The sequence below is a fragment of the Streptopelia decaocto genome (assembly GCF_964273445.1).
Source record: "Streptopelia decaocto genome assembly, chromosome: 14".
Taxonomy (NCBI): domain Eukaryota; kingdom Metazoa; phylum Chordata; class Aves; order Columbiformes; family Columbidae; genus Streptopelia; species Streptopelia decaocto.
This window is the reverse complement of record NC_138669.1, coordinates 14,927,157-14,942,124: the sequence shown is the minus strand read 5'-3', so window position 1 is coordinate 14,942,124 and position 14,968 is coordinate 14,927,157. Positions and strand designations below refer to the sequence as shown.

The window sequence follows — 14,968 nt, the reverse complement described above, 5'->3', positions numbered from 1 at the left end:
GTATAAAATGCTGTTTCTCTTGCTATGTCCACGGTGCTATTGTTTCCTTTTGACATGTCCAGCCTTCAGCATGTTATGGTGGCGACCCTTCTGTGAACAAACAATGGTCTGGATATGCCTGGTTGAGTATTCACAATGTGTTGCAGGAGCAGGCGATGGAAAAGCTGCGTTTGATTCAGCTGTAGATGGTGTGAGGTGACTCCTGATCAGCCCTCCCTCCACTGCCGTGGATGAGGTGTGGCTTCTCCAGCATCCCTAGAGAGACCAGCCCATGCATCAGGCTCCTTCCTGCACTTCACTGTCACTTTTCCTCCAGCTTTCCCATGCTAGGCTTGTCCAGAGTGATTGCTTGCTTCCAAACAACTCGAGATGTAGGAAGCACATTGTTACCAAGGTCTGCTTCTTGGGGCTGCCTTGCAGATCTCTGCATCCTTTGCAGCCCACTGGAGGACTCTGTGTGTGCCTTTAACCATGGCTGCACAGGCTGGAGAGCTGTTCTGGTGGTCTTCAGTTGTATGCCCATCAAGCAAGTTTGGAGCTGAGGGAAGGCTGCGTTTGAGCAGTGATCCTTGTAAGAAGAGAATTGCTCTTTAATTATATTATTTGGAGTCTGATTTGGTAGGCGTGGAGGCCTCCCAGGGTGCTCAGAGCTGAGATCTGTCTATGAGGACCCCAGGCTCTGCTGTGTGTGGAGATGCAGGGCGTGTTCTGGAAACTGTGGCAGACCCTGACTGTTGTAGTGGATGGCAGGTCCCTCCTTACACAGGGATAAGCTCCGTGGTTGGTGTCAAAGGACCATGATGTACCCATCCCTGGGGGGTGCAAACCACCTCCCCACCTACAGTGGAGTATTCTCATCTCCTTTCCTCCTTGCGCCGTCCTTGTGCTGTGTTGATTGCTTTAGCTGCAAGTTCAGATGGTGATGCAGTCATTAAACCAGACATCACCAGGAATGGCAGAGCCCTGGCCTGGGGTGCGGGTGTCTGGGGGGGTGTGATGCAGCTCTGGGTGACCTGCACAGCCTGTGTGTTTGTGCTGACGGTCGGCTGGCTTCTGGCTGCAGGTGATGTGTTCTTATGCTGTTTTAGTTGCTTATTGATGTTGTACCTAGAACTGTCCAGAATTTTTATTTTAACCAATTTTTGAGAAATCAGCATTTTCCAAAACTCTCAGGGGAGATGTTTTGTTCTGGAGGAAGCTTCTGAAAAAGGTTTTTGAAGTCCAGTGTTGTAGTTATGGTGAAAAAGCATGAGTGTAGAAGAGAGCCTGTGTTCTTCATGCATAGAAAGTGAAGGTTTTGGTACCTTTCCTGTCCAGTGCAGGCATGGAGCTTGCTGGGCCCCCTTTTCTGGGATGCTGCTGTGGTTGCCACCACCACAAGAGCCTTCCAGGGTAAATGTCTTCTGGCATGTGGTTTATGGGTGGCCAGGCGTGGCAGCTGGGTCAGCTGAAGAAGTCACTGCAGTGTAGAATAGCGAAAATCTTAACAATCAGTTTTCTTCCCTCAGGCAGTTGAGCCCCGTGTTAAGCTCTGGTTGATGACCTTGGTCCTGGTGGGGAGCTGCATCTCTCATAGATTTACAGAGTAACCTTTCACACTTTCTGCTGGCAGCACTGAGTGCTTGTCCCACGTGTAACTCCCGTGTCACTCTGCGTTCCTCCTTGCCCTAGCACTGCTGATGACTTCTGCGTTACTAGAGGAGGTTTTCAGAGACAGACCAGTCAGAGGCCTGGTTAATTTTGTCCCTAAAAAAATCTTTCCCATAGCTAATTAGGATTTCTAAATTAGGAAGTCACAGAGAATGGCCTGTCGGTTAGAGGGCAAGGGGTGGGCTTGGCTGTTCCCAGGCTTGCTCTGAGTTTCCTGCCCAATCTCACAGACATCACTTGAATGTCCTTTGCCTTAATTTTATTTGGCTACAGAGTGGGGATATTTCCCTGTCGCTTTGGGAACAGCACTATGGCCTGAGTGACAGCTGGGATACCAACAGGGAAGCAAGCGTGTGCGAGGAGATGGGCTGAGTACGGGTGTAAGCTTTGCAGCAGATCAGTGTGGGCGTCTGTAAGGCCTGTGTTTAGCTATTTAGTAGACTTTCATGTGGTGCCTGTCACTTGGAGGTCTGAGCCGAGTCTGAAGCTCTGTTTTAAGCATAGCTGCAAAAGAAAAAACAGTGGAGATTCCTGAGTCCGCAGCTGCTGGAAGCTCCTGTGCAGAGAGTCTTGTGCAGCTACAACACATGACTCTCATATACGGCATCTGAAAATGTGCTTGCACTGAGGCTGTGACAGTGATGGCTGTGTGGCTTATTGTTCTCATTAGAGCAGTCGGGTGGCTCTGAGTCAGCAGGTTTGCATTTGTCACAGCTGGAGCGATTGCACTGGAGAGACCTGTGAGGTTCTGTGGTGCTGAGCGGAGGGGCTGGCCCTGACTGTCTCCTTCTGCTTGGGGGCATTGGGCTTGAGCCTGGACTCATGCTTACTGTTGGCTCGTGCTGTCACTAGAGCCTGGAAGGAGTTGTATGTATCTGTGGAAGCTGGAGGACAGTCTCCCTTGGGAGCTCCTTTCCAGCATGTGCCCTGTTCCATTTGGGTCTCTAAACTTGAGCATCACTACTGCCAGCTGAGTGGACCAGCCTTTCTCATGCACATCACCTTGTCTGGATTACGAGAGCTGGGAAGCATGGTGGGAGGAGCCTGTCTTTAATGGGATGTGTTGCAGTATTTCCTTGTGGCTGCAGATCCATCTTTCCTCTCCTCCCAGCCCTTGGGTGGAAGCTTGTGGGTCATCCAGGACCTAAGGGGAGAGGAGGAGATCTGGGCAACCACTTCTTCCACCGCGGAAGCAGTGGCTACTTCCTGCAGCAGCTTTCCTGTCTGCACAGCATGCCCTAGGCGCGGAGAGGGCTGTTGAGCTCAGGCCCCATGGATGTCTTTTGTTAGACAGTTAGTTAGACAGTTGCTCCCTCTGCCCTGCCTTTCTCCCAGGAGATAAACTGTTTGGGGGTGCACGGAGGCATGTGTCCCAAGAGCTGTTGGGCTGAGCTTTGTGCAACTGGGGCAGAAGCCAAGGTTTGTTCTCCTTGTGCTAGACAGGGAGCTGTGGGACTGTGTGGAAAGGGGCAGTCATCCCAGAGCCCTAGGTGGGTGATTTGGTACAAATACTTCACGTCTGCTTGTCTGGTACACAGCTGAGAGTGCTTTGAATTGAGGCTGAGAGTCACTCAGTACCCTGCCTATAGTATGTGCGTGCCCATGTGCATGCTCATGCGCACTCCCAGGTTTGCTGTTGGGGAGGATGGGAGTAACAGACAGCCTTAAAATCTGGATGATAGTACTCTGGAAGAGGAATTCCTTTCTGTGTTCTCTGATGGTCTGTCTTTTGCCCTCCGGAGAGCAATACTAGCCCTGGGGGCTTAGCGGTGCTCAGGGCTGCTCTGCCCTGTGCAGGAGCTGCTGTGAGCAGCCAGGTCTGGTTCAGCAGCATTCCCAGGTCCCGTGTTATCACAGCGCAGAGAGGAGACTGGGCTGACCCTATTGTGCTCAAAACATGAGACAAATGAGGCTGAAGCTGCAGATCTGCAGTTGCCAGCTGGTCAGCAGTTTTACTTGGGCACTTGGCCTCTTTGTGGAGATGAAATGTAGTAACAGTCTAGTTAGTATCTGCTTCATCTCCCTTTCAGAAACTCTTTCAGCCCTCTGCCCACCAGCTGTAAATGGACCCTGTGGCCATGTCACTGGGCTTTGCTGTCCCTGACCCCTTCTTGGCCCTAAAGACTGATGCTTCTTTGCAAGGTATTGGCGATGAGGTGGAAACCAGGACCAGGTGCTGTGCTAGTGTAAAATGCATCCTGTGTTTGAGGTGATACTGAATGAGGATTCACACACAGCGTGGTCCTGCTGCCAGGTTCCACCCACCAGCTCCTTTCTCCCTCTACTCCTACTAACCCGCTGCCGGGCCCCGCTCGCTGCCTGGCAGCAGAGCTGAGCTGTGTGCTGGTATCTATCCTTCCCGAGAATCAGATGGAGAGGAAAACACAGGGTGGAGTCATCTCTTGCACAAAGGAAATGTTGAGGTATCGTTTCTGCCTTTGGTGGGTTTTTTACGTGGCTGGGGAGAGATTAAACAGGATCTTAACACATTCACAGCCCCCTTCCCACCTCATTTTCCTGTGAATCTGTTGCTGTCATGGTATCTTTCGGAAGATATTTTTAGCTTTGCCTTGTCTTCCCCCCTCCCCACCCCCATATCAGGCTTTTGAAGGGAAACATGTTTCTATCGGAGAACAGAATGAACCATTTCACGAGACATTTTGTTATGGGCAGAAGGGGTGGGAAATCCGATGGTGCGTTTTAAATGACGGAAATCTGACTGTGCGTTTTAAATGACACGTTCCCCTTTGTAATGAGCTTCATCGCACTGGCTGGGTGGGGGCCCGCAGGAAGCCGGGATGGACCAGCCCTGCTCATCCTCCTCCTGCCCATCTGCACAGGACTGGCACCCAGGTGGCCACGTGTGATGGGCTGCAGTGCTGGGAGGGGTCCTGCAGGTTTTTCTCCTTAATGATTCTGTTGGGGAAGCAGTACCTCTATGTATGAGAGAAGCAATTAAATGTTCTAATTAGGTGCACTATTGATCTGACAGTTTTTCTGCTGGCAAGAGCTCCTGCTGAGCATGGGATGGTGTGACACCTGACAAAGCTTTGGGTCTCTGTTTTGCTGGTGCTGAGAGGTATGTGGCAAAGGTTTCAATGCAGAAGAGCGGTGCTGTGTTAAGGCATAAGGGGGGTCAACAGCTGTGTCTGCTGCTCGCTATGGGAAGGTGCAATTTTTGGCAAGGATACAAACCCAAAATTGATGGTGAGCTTTGGGGTGGGAAAGTTCCAGCCTGAATTCTCAGTAGTGTTGCCTTTCAGGAGATGTACTACAATTCCTGATAGATGAAGGTCCTGCAGAGTGAACTGGCCAGAACTAGAGAAACTTACTACGAGGTCTGATGTAGCACTGGGTATACACATGCCTACATGAGACAGAGGCCATTACCTCTGAAAATTCACTGGGGCTTTTCTCCAGGGAGCCAAATATGCCTTCTGTTAGTATGGTGTGAGTAAATCCCTGTTGGTCACCTTGGTCTTTTGTGTGATACATCCGTAAGAAATCCAGCTGGCTTTAGGGTGACTGTTGGAAGTGCTACAGGATTATAGAGAAAATGCAGCAGTCCGTGCTGTGTTTTGGTGGCAACTTCCACCATTGCTGTAAGCCCGCCTGGCCACTTCTGTGCTGCTGCAAGAGCCTCAGAGCCCAGTCCGCGCCGGCGCGGTGCTGCTGCCTGCCCAGCCCGGCGCGCGGAGGCAGCGCAGCCTGGAAGGCCCACGGTGTTGTGGTCCATGGTCATCTCCTGCTGGGTGCTGGTCGGGCTGTTCCTTCTTGGCTCGCCAGAGCTGATGTGACCCCAGCTCAGAGTGAAGCTGTGCACAGCTGGACCTCTCCCTGGTTGTGCTTCATACTGGATTAAGCTGCCCTGGGGCTGATGTGCTGCCCTGCCCTGTTTATGTTCCTGTTCTGGTGGACAAGTGAACGGGGCCAATATGAATCCTTGACCCTTTCCTTGCCCTTTGTTGGATCCATCAGCATTTTTGCAGCATGCTGGCCTAGATTTGAGTGAGCTGGGTCAGCATATGCCTCCCTCCCAACCCCAGCCAGTGGCTGAGCCTGACAGTGGCGCTGGCGGGGTCTGCCCCTTGCACGGGCCATGGCCCTCGTGTGGCTGCTGGTGGTGTCCCCGTGTCTGCGTCCACAGCCTGGACTCGTGCTTGCCCCATCAGAGTCAGGCTGGATGATTGTGATGATGATGTTGTGACAATGTGGGTCACTGTGGGATGTTTTCAAGCCCGAGGCACTGTCTGTGGCTGAGATGGTGTGTGCACCGGCACAGTGCCAGGGAGACCTGCATGGCAGGAGATTGTGATGCAGTCTCACATGGGTTTTTGCTAGCAGGAGTGTTATGGGGAGCTGTTTGTTTGCAGGCAAAACTGAGCAGGGTTGGAGGAGGGTCTTGTTCCTGCTGCCTGTATTCTTAGAACACTTCATTAATATGATACTAATTGATGCAGTAGCTCAGATCCCAAAATGTCTGTAGCTCAGAGCCTGCTGTGATGCAGCCAACCCCAGTGAATACTGCTTCACACAGAAGCAAGGTGGGAAGGAGGGGTGGCCGGTGTCTGATGAAGAGGTCAGGGGCTTGGTTTGGCAGCGGTAACACAGGCAACTTGGGGAGCATTGAGTGCCACTGCTCTGCCTTTGGGGACTGCACCCTCCATCCTCCCTTGTAGGAGGCGCCCTGACGAGCCCTGGGTGCTGGGACTGCTGGCACGATACCCTTGCATCTGGGTCTGTCGAAAGCTGTTTGCTCTCGTGCCTGACTCTGCATCTGCCTGCCCCGCTGTGCATCTCTTGACTCGCCCTTGAGCTGGCGTGGGAGAAGCCGAGTGTACGAACCTGGGAGCAGCACAGACCACCCCCCCCATAAATTGCTGCAGGGCCACAGAGGATGCTTTGAAGAGAGGAGAGAGCCCCACTGATCCCTGTGGCTTTATGTGACCTCCTATGGGTGGGAGCAGGACCTGCTGGTATTGGAGTCTTCCGTGGATCAGCTCGGCCTGTTGGAGCACTCGTGTGTCCTGCTGCTGGGAGAGGGCAGAGCTCTTCTCCTGATGCAGCTCTTTCTTTCCTTTGGGTCATTGGACTCTGGGCAGTGGCATCAGCATGAAAACAGGAGCCAGGTGAAAGAGAGCTTTGTCATGGACTCTGGAGTCATGGAGTGTGGACATGTAGGTGATGGCATGGGGACAGTAGCCTGCAGCCATCAGTGGCATCCTTGGTCTGTGGACAGCGTGGGCTCTGCGCGTAATTGCGAGTGGGTCAGGAAAATGCCATTTCCAGTTCTGGGGTTGCATGGGCCATGCACCAGGGTGCCGGCATGGAGGTGTCAAGCCCTGTGACAGCGGCCTGGCGGTGCGTGTGGGTGGGGGCGCCGGGGGCTGCGGGTGCAGCCCGAGCTGGTCCCGGCTGGCTGGGCACAGGCACAGCCCATGTGGGACACCCCGTGTCGCACCACAACCCTGCTCCCCAGGCAGTGAGACAGCTGAGCAAGTAACGCCACTCTACGTGGTGGCTGCAAAGGAATCCGTCCCTGGTGGGCAGCGGTGCACGAGAGCGTGCCCAGCGCCAGCGTGCAATGACATCCTGTTGTGCTGCTCCTTGTGTGGCAGTGGCAGAGAGCTGGGACGGGACCGCACACGCAGTGGTGACTGTAACTCTTGCCGTATCTCTCATACAAATCATTTTGGGGGTGCAATTTCTCCCTGCTCAAAGGTGATTTTTTTTCCCTCAGAGGTACTGAAGCTCCTGGCCTTATTGCATCAGGTTTTCTGCCTGGGGGACAGCAGCGGGTCCTGTCCTTGTTTGGGAGGGAATGACCAGAGCCCCACACAGTAGCTGCCCAGCCGTGGATCAGTTGCTGTGTGTCACTGCGCTGCGTGGGGACTCTGTCCAAATGGGAGTGGAGCAGCTTTTGTGTTCCGAGTGAGTTCTTTGGAAAGCTCTGTCAGGCTAAATGCAGCTGATGTTTGCTTGCTGGGAGTGAAAGGTTTATGCTGAATCCACAGGAGAGGTGGGTGCTTTGCATAGGCAGGTCATCCCGCCTGCTCTGCTTCTGTGCTTATGGGAGGACGGTCCTTTCCTGTTGAAGGCGTGTTTGAAAGTTGATCTGTGGAAAAGCAGAGGATATCCTTGCTGTGCTGTGGTACTCTGCTTCCTCCTTCACGCAACTGGAGTGCCTGCTAGGCAGGTTTTCCTACCCCATTAGATGCAGTTGTCATCTAAAAAGTGGCCCTGAAAATGCTTTTGCAGAATGTGGGGTGTTCCTGTTAAAACTGCTGTTTTTATTCCTGGTGTGCCGGAGCTGCTGGTCACTCCATGGGCGGTGAGCAGGGCTGGCTGCCGCTGCTCCTGCGTCACTGACCTGCATCCTTAACCGGGGTGAGAGTCCTGCTGACCAGATGTTGCCCTTGGCTTTACTGCAGGGATCGCGCTGGTGAGCCGGAGGGATGGGTGACAATGGGATGGCACAGATGGCCTTGAAAGGAGAACTTGTATAGCACCCAATGGTGCGAGCCAGGAGGGTATCTGTTTCACTCTCAGAGGTGTGTTGGTTCTGTGGCACTGCCTGTAGTAAATATTTCCTTTTATTCTTCAAAGGAGCAGAGCTGGCCCGCAATGCACACAGTGGGCAGACTGACTGTGTGAGAAGGTGCTTTTTTTATATCAGTCTTTTTAAAGTAAAGTGGTATCAAACGTAATCTGGAGCTTGCGTTCGCCAGCAAGCAGATTTACATGGAATCTAAACGCAGTGCTGGAGCTGTGTGGGCACCATCTTGTGATGAAGTGCCTGGCTAACGTCCTTCTGTGCACTTGCCATCGTCCCCAGGAAGGTTTGGTTGGTTGGTTGGGTTTTTGTTTGTTTGTTTTGTTTTGTTTTCTTTTTCTTTTTAACGGAATCTCTTTTCTTCTTTGCAGGTTCTGAATTGTGCCTGAGCAGAGTGCTGACAGCAGCCCCCGAAAGCAGCGTGAGTTTATCCTAAATGCTTTTGTTCTGCTTTCCAGATCCCTCATAAGCCTGAGTGGGTTTTATAGTGTGGAAGGAGCCAGTTGTGCAGGGAGGCTTGTCTGCCAGAAACCCCCAGCAAGACTGGAAATCTGGCCTGCTACCACCGAAGCAGAAAACTGCTGGGCTTGGGCATGTTCTTTTCTTTATATGTTGGGATATTTTCCTGATTTAGGAGCTGGACAACAGCTCCGTTGTCAACAGAAAGGCTCCTACCGGCTGCCCGAGTCTTTGCCTGCTGACAGAGCAGCTTGGGATGTCACACCTAATGCTGTGTTTCCTTGCCCTCTTTTGTGCAGAGGACCTGAGGAAGGTGGTGTGTTGGCAAACCAGCTGTTGCATTTTGCTGGGTGTGGGCCTGAGCTCAGGGTGTAGGTCCCCAGGCTCATGGGGGCTGGGAGCGGAGGGTGGGAGGGGACAGTGATGGGTCTGAGCTGCAGAATCAAATTTGCTGGGATGCCTGAAAGAGTCAGGGGCTTGTGTCCAGGCCTCCTGAGAGACCCCTGGGGTCCCTCCGGCTGGGTGGGCTGCTCCGCTCCAGGGCCCCAGTGCACAGCAGGTTTGCACATCCCTGTGAAACCAGTCATGAGCTGTTCTGCACATCCTGCAGACAGCGTGTGGCCAGGGATGGCTGGGAGGACAAGGTCCCTGACCCGCAAGTGAGCAGTGCAGCAGCATTACCCTCATTCTGTGTCCGAGGTGGGAGGAAGGTGTTGGCGTGTGAAAAGTGGAGGCAAGGAGCTCCATGTCAGCACCTCACTGTGCTGGCTCTTTCCCGGGTGGCAGTGGCACGTGGCAGCGTGCATCGTGGGGCTCACTGCATCCGCGGAACCCTGTCGCCCGCCCGGGCGCCATCCCACGTGAGGCAAAGGGCGCAGGTGTGGGCAGCACCCTGGATGCAGGCAGGGGATCGGTGTCTCTGCAGAGGGCTGTGGTGGGCTGTGGCGGTGGGCTCCCTGGGGCTAGAGGTGTCTCTGGCTCTGAATAGGGCAGCTCATTAATTTTTATGAGCAGTTTCTCGCCAGTGGTGCTACAAGATTGTCCCTCCAGGAGGGCTCTGTGGGTCTGGCAAGGTGCCAGCTCTGCGCGTGTTCAGGGACGCCTGTATGTAGGGAAAGTGAGCAGAGTGACAGGGTTTCTTGTCCCATCTATGTATGCCGATGAGTTCAGGCGCTGGAAGACTAGTTTTGGAATTGGTGGGCTAGAGTTGCAGACTCAGCTTCAGTGGTGGATTGCACTTCATCCTGCGTCGCTGCGTGCCTCAGTTTCCTTGCAGCACGGGGTGAGGTGCCTGTGTGCTTCCGCTCTGGGGTTCTGCGTGCGGAGGGCTCCTTGGGAAGGTGTGCGCCGGCCACCGCCGACGTGGGAGCGTTCTGCTCCTGGGCAATGCCTGGCGGGAAGCTCTGGCCCTGCACGGGGCCGTGAGTCCCTGTAGGGCTTCCCTGCGCTGGGTGGCACAGGGGGCAGGAGGACACACACCACCTGGCCAGCCCTTCACTTCTGCTGCTGGCCTCAGTGTCCCAGGTGCAGCTGGATGCTGGTGAGCCAGGTCTGGGTGTCTTTGGTTTCATGATTCCTTCTGTCTGCTGTGACTCATGTGCCAGCACCAGGGACTTGGACAAGCACTTGCACAGCAGAACTGCACACGGCTTTGCGCTCTGGGCAGACTCACTCAGTGTGCTGGTTGCCTGCGGGTCCCAGCTCTCTGGCAAGTCTGGGCAAACGAAGTCTTGCTGGCACAGTCTGGGCCAGCTGCTGCCTTGTGCTAAGTGAGGTGTCCCCCTGCTTCTAGAAGGGTTGGTGACAGTCCCATCACAGGACAATCATCGTGCTGATGATGAGCTTCACATTTGTCTGTATTCTACAGCTCCCTCACCACTCATGTAATATCCTACCTCCTGGATGTCATGAATGACTTGTTGCTGGGATGTGGTAGGCAAGGGTGAAGGGAACGGACTTGTCTCCTTAGGAGCTTGCTTGAAGGAGATGGTTATCCATCAGTCGGACTAGATGATTAGTGTAGGTCCCTTCCAGCTGAACTACCATCCTCCTCAGAAGTTGTACACAAGACATGACTATTGCCTTGGGGACAATGGCACTTTGTAGCCACTGCATTAGATTCCAAACAGAGCTCTTCTGGGGCTGCAGATCTGAGGACAATGACTGTAGGCAGAGAGCTTGGGCCTTCCTTTGGAAGGAAAGAGAAGATGGGAGAAGGCAGGGCTGAGCACGTGCCTGAGCTGGGCTCCCTTCCGCAGCTCCCCTTGCTCTAGATGCTTTTCACCTACTCAAGCCCCTCTCCTCTTCCAACACACCCTGCTTACGCCCTTGTGGCTTCCAGGGTGTCTGGTCCTGTGTTCTTGCACATACGGCAGCTGATCTCCTCTGCTGATCTCCTCTCCCAGCGCATGACGGCTGAACCTGTGGTCTCTACCTTCCTCTGCTTGCTTTTGTGCATGAACTGTGATTGCTGCAGAGGCAGCAGGTGACCTGGAGTGGGGATAGGAGCTGCTTGCCGCCATCACCAGCAGAAGAAGAGCGTTCCCTGGTGATGGGTGTTCCACATGGTTCACAACACCCCTGCCTGCTTCTGAGGTGCCTTGCTGGTGCTCTGCAGTGGTTAGCCACAGGGCATATCTGCAGCTGGGCAGACTGGGTTTGAAGAGCACTGGTTGTTACCATAAGAGTCTTTGGTTCAGTCTCCCTCTGCTGTACCAGAACAGCCCCAGGCTCCACTCCGGTGCTGTCTCTACATGAGGGTTGAGTAGGAGGGGAAGGATGGCTGCGGTGCTGGTGGCCCCAGTGTCTCCCTGGGGACCCTTGTCCCTGCCTGGGCTGACTGCTCCATTTCTCTGTGAGACCTCTTGGACAGCCCCTTCCCCATCCAAAAAAGTGCACAGGGCCAGCAGGGCACATCCGGCTCTGCAGCAGGGCAGCCCCATCCCCTGGGCAGAGCCCCCTGAGCTGCCCAGATGTGGCACTGAGATGGTTTAGCTCCGTAACTGCTTGCAGGCGGTTTGTAATGTCTGCAAAGCACAGATGAGCACAGAGGGGCTGCTGAAGTCTCCCCCTTATTATAAGAATTGGCCCAGGATGGTGCACGGATCACCCTTTGCCTGAGAAATGCTGTCAGTCTGTTCTAGGGAGTATTTAGGAAGGTCAGGCTGTTCTTCCTCCTTGCCCTTCGCCGCGTGCAGCAGCGGGACCCTGGCTGGGCAGGCAGTGCTGGCAGCCCCGGCACAGCGGGCGGGAGCTGCACTGCCGCTGCGGGTGGCTGTTCCTCGGTGGCAGCACTGCCTGCGGGGCTGGGGCAGCGCTGCATGCTCCCCGGCCCTGCTCGGGTCTGCTGGTGCACCTTCCTCTTGATTTGGTGCCCGTCCCTGCTGCAAGACATGCCTTGGTCAATGAAGCTTGCTCTGTGCCATCGCAGCTGCTTTGGCCTGGGCTGAGTAAACACGTTTGTGGTATGTGGCAATGTGTGCCCCGAAGGCTGGTGAGAGCTGCCAGCTCCCTCAAACTTGGTTGGGAAAGCCTGGTTTCTGGCTGAACACCCTGCTTGCTTTGGCTGATACTTTTAACCTCTTCTGCCCTGGGTTGTTTAGAAGCCCCCTGTGCTGTGTTCCAGCTGGGTTGCCCATCCATCTGTGCCCTCTCTGCCTGGCTGTTGAAGGCTTCTCTGCCCGAGGGCCATGCTGGGGCTGTGATCTTGCTCTGCCTTTGACATGTGGCCCTCTTTTCTCAGGCAACAGGACATGGGGCTTTCCTTGGAAGATGCAACTTTGCTGTTTTGATGGCCATGTGGACACCCAAGTCCTTGGCAGGCCTTGGCGTGATGGAGAACTCTGTTCCCACGTCGTGTAGCACCCTCACCCCTGCTCATCCAATGGTATGAAGGGCTCCTGCTTTGTAAACTGGTGAACCCACCAGAGCTGGGTAGAAAGCAAGAGCTGTTTGTTGTCAGATCCCTGCGGAGGAGTACTTGCCACCTGGGACTGGAGTTTCAGCAGCTTTTGTGGCACAGCAGGGCCCAAGGGATGCGAAGCTATAGGCAGTGTCTGAGCAGACACACTGTGGGGTGGGATCTGCAGGACTTGCTCCCGAGGGTGGATGTGGAGGCTGGACCACGTGCAGGAGAGCACCAGCCCCTGGCAAGGGCACGCCCTGGGGCATCATTTTCCAACAGGTGGGTGCTGGTGGTGGCAGCTCTCTGAGTTGCTTCCAGATCGGTTTCCCCACAGCCCTTGCTGCTTCCTCCTTTATTCTGGAACAGAGGGTTTTTGATTTTTCTTTCTTGACTTTCCTTCCTGTTAATTAAATAGTTAAATTAAACGGTGTTTCTTAGAATCATAGAATGTCCTGAGCGGGAAGGGACCCCCAAGGCTCATGGAGTCCAACTCCTGTCCCTGCACAGGACACCCCACAGGTCACCCCGTGTGTCTGAGGACGTTGTCCAGTCTCTTGAACACTGTCAGGTTGGGGCCGTGACACCTCCCTGGGGAGCCTGTTCAGTGTCCAGCACCTCTGGGGGAAGAACCTTTTCCTCATGTCCAACTGACCCTCCCTGGCTCATCTTCCGCCATTCCCTGGGTTCTGTCACTGGTCACTAAAGAGATCGGTTCCTACCCTTCCTCCTCCCCTTGTGATGAAGCTGTAACCACTATGTAACCACCACTCTCTCAGTCTCCTCCAGGCTGAACAAACCAAGTGACTTTAGCCGCTCCTGATACGGCTTCCTTTCCAAACCCTTCACCAGCTTTGTAGCCTCCTCTGGACACTCTCCAGCAGCTTTATCTCCTTTCCTCCCGTGTCCCCAGCCCTGCACACAGTGAATGCTCCAGGTGAGGCCGCCCCAGGCAGAGCAGAGCGGGACGATCCCCCCCGCCCGGCTGGCCGTGCTGTGCTGGGTGCACCGGGACACGGGGCCCTCTTGGCTCCAGGGACACTGGTGGCTCATGTTCAACTCGCCATCGACCAGAACCCCCAGATCTCTCTCCGCAGAGCTGTGTTCCAGCACCTCGTCCCCCAGTCTGTCTGTACAGCCAGGGTCACCGTGTCCCAGGTGCAAAATCCGGTACTTGGCCTTGTTGAACTTCATGTGGTTGGTGAGTGCCCAGTTCTCCAGTTTGGCCAGATGCCTCTGCAGGGCCTCTCTCCCTCGAGCGTGTCGACAGCTTCCCCCAATTTTGTGTCATTGGCAAGCTTACTAAATACTCCCTCAAGTCCTGAGCCTAAGTCATTTACGAAGACATTGAAGAGTGCTGGCTCTAAGAAGGATCCTGTGGAACCCGCTAGTGACTCGTCTCCAGCCCGACATAACCCCATTTACTAGAACCCTTTGAGCCCGGCCCGGCAGCCAATTGCTCACCCACTGCACTGTGTTTATCCAGCTATATGCTGGACATTTTATTCAGGAGGATACTGGAATGTTTGGGCCACTTCTCACCCTTAGCAGCTACAAAAGCAGGAGCTGAGAGCTGCTGGGTGAGAGGCAGCAAGTCCTGTGGGGCACCATCTGCTCTCCTCATTGCAGCTTGCTAGGCTGAGCTGCACCAGGGTGCAGGTCCGGGGTGCCAGGACTCGCACGCCTCCGCGGTGCCTTGCCGAAGAGATGCTCTTTCTCTGGGTGCTGGGTGCTTCTCATGCCTCTGTGTATGGCACCTTGGCCTGCTGCGAGGGTCCTCAGTATGGCTGGTATTCTCTCTATTGGGACACTGCTCAGGGCCCTGAGACTTGGGTCTGGGCTTGTGTCCTTCCCCACCTGCAAAGAAGGCAGGATGCTTGGTAGGGTGATGGGGAAGCTGATGGAAGGGAGCTTTGTGCTGCAGTGAAGAGCTTTTGGAGCCTCTGAGGCTGCTGAACGTGTTGGATGGAGGGTGAGGTTGGGTCTCCTTACCACTGGTGTCACCTGGAAGATGCTCATCCTGCTCCCATGTGCACATAAGGGTTCAGGCTATTCAGGGTAGCCCGCATTGAGATGGCATCCATCACTCTGCATGTGGCTGCTTCACAGGTCCCACTTTCCTCCAACTGAAAGCCCAGTTGCACCCAGTAAACCCTGTGGTGGTGGTTGGCGGGATGAGTGGGAGTGCTGCTGCTCCCTGTGACCCTGGCATGATGCTGCTTGTTCCTCATCACAGGTTTATGTTTTAATGATGAATTTTGGATGGAAAGGGCAGGAGAGTGAGGGAAGGAGAGGGCTGCCATAATCCTGCTACAGATTCAGCGTGGCTTTTGCTGCACAAGACAGCTCAGCTGCAGCAAGGCACTGGTGCTCTGGTTGCTGGGGAGACAGAGACGTTTAGATGT

The 14,968-nt window shown here is 54.5% G+C and overlaps 1 protein-coding gene across 5 annotated transcripts in view; it reads left to right on the top strand.

The window, feature by feature from the left end:
- The window catches only part of EPB41L1 (erythrocyte membrane protein band 4.1 like 1), a 71,097-nt gene that overhangs the window by 772 nt on the left and 55,357 nt on the right, over nt 1-14,968 (top strand). For all 5 annotated transcript variants that reach the window (XM_082065762.1, XM_082065760.1, XM_082065761.1 and 2 more), the window contains exon 2: nt 8,575-8,624. The gene's annotated coding sequence lies outside the window, so the exon portion shown is untranslated. The remainder of the gene's footprint in view (nt 1-8,574; nt 8,625-14,968) is intronic.